The sequence below is a fragment of the Macrotis lagotis genome, chromosome 1 (assembly GCF_037893015.1).
Source record: "Macrotis lagotis isolate mMagLag1 chromosome 1, bilby.v1.9.chrom.fasta, whole genome shotgun sequence".
Taxonomy (NCBI): domain Eukaryota; kingdom Metazoa; phylum Chordata; class Mammalia; order Peramelemorphia; family Peramelidae; genus Macrotis; species Macrotis lagotis.
Genome location: NC_133658.1, coordinates 900485764 through 900487312, shown reverse-complemented (window position 1 = coordinate 900487312; position 1549 = coordinate 900485764).

The window sequence follows — 1549 nt, the reverse complement described above, 5'->3', positions numbered from 1 at the left end:
AGCATTAAAAAACCCTGGCTAATGGACAAAAGAAGCAGACACCATATAAACTATGGCCTGGGGTGGGGTGGGGGGGTGGAAGAGCCAACACATTTTTCACTCTGCTTTTGGACTTCTTTAAATTTCTCCATCTCATCTTCCTTCCCCAGGAAATTCATTATTAGGAAATGTCATTATTTTGCAAGGTTAAAACTGCAAATCTTCACATCTTATCAGTCCCTCTGCCCCTCTGAGCGGACTATATGCCTGAAGGGACAGGTCATGAGTTCCAGGGTCTCCATTTAAGGAGGGAACCTACCCCACTCTTCTTCCCATTTCTGCCACCTGCATTACTTTTGGATTTTTTTTTTTTTTGATGTCTCCATTATGCCTTCACACTGGTTTCTTGTCCCTCTCCATCCCTTCCTCCTTACACACCTTTTTAACTTCCTTTAGTGTGTTGTTGTCTTTTCCATTAAATCATAAGCTCCTTTAGGGCAGGGTCTGTTTTTTTTAGGTTTTGCAAGGCGAATAGAGTTAAGTGACTTGCCCAAGGCCACACAGCTAGGTAATTATTAAGTGTTGAGGCCCCATTTGAACTCAGGTACTCCCGACTCCAGGGCCAGTGCTCTATCCACTGTGCAGGCTAGCTGCTCCAGGGTCAGTCTTTTTATTTGTATTTATATCTCCAGCACTTAGAACAGTGCCTGGCACCTTTTAAATAAACATTTAATAAATGTTTGTAGATTGACTAACCAATTGTCTGTTAAGCACCTCAAACTCACACTGAGCTCATTTCCTAGTTGTCATTCTTATTGTCATACCTGACACAGTTTACTATCCACCCTGCCTGAAATGATTCTCCTCCTGCCTGTCTGAACTGATTTTATCCCAGGTTATCATTCATAACACCTGTCCTAAATTCTGACCCAGGCTCTCTTTTCTCCCTCTATATTCTTCTCAGAAACTTCATTGAATTCTATGGATTTAACTATTATCTCAATGCAACAATTCACATATCTGTCTTTCTCTCCTGGAAGTTTTCCAAGTTGTTATGTCCCAGAGACATCTCAAACTCAAGATGACCCCAACTGAACTCACTTATTTTCCCCAGAACCCTCCACTTTCCTTTTCTGAACCTTCCCATGAGTCTTAAGGAAACTTATAGTACTACTGAGGAAGAGAGTTGAAGGAGGCATTTATTCACTGAAAGATACAGTGGGCTAGAGAGGGGACATTATCTAGCAAGGAGAGATTTGACATATGCTCATTTGGGTAGGGAGAGAAGGAAGAAGAGAGAAAAAAATTATTTCAGTTAAATAATTAAGTCTGTTTGAAGTGACTGTGGATGTCAGAAATTGACACCACCAAGGAACAGTTAAAACTTAAAATTAAGTTATAAATGTGCCTGTGAAGGAAGGTTTTTGGATGTCAAAGAAGACCCTAGGTATTGATAAGAGGTAATTAACTCTCTAGGCAGATTCCAATCCTCATGTACAGTAAAAGGGCAAGGAGGGCCTCAAGCAGATCTGGAGCAGTGAGCACTGATAATGGGCAACTAGAAGACAAA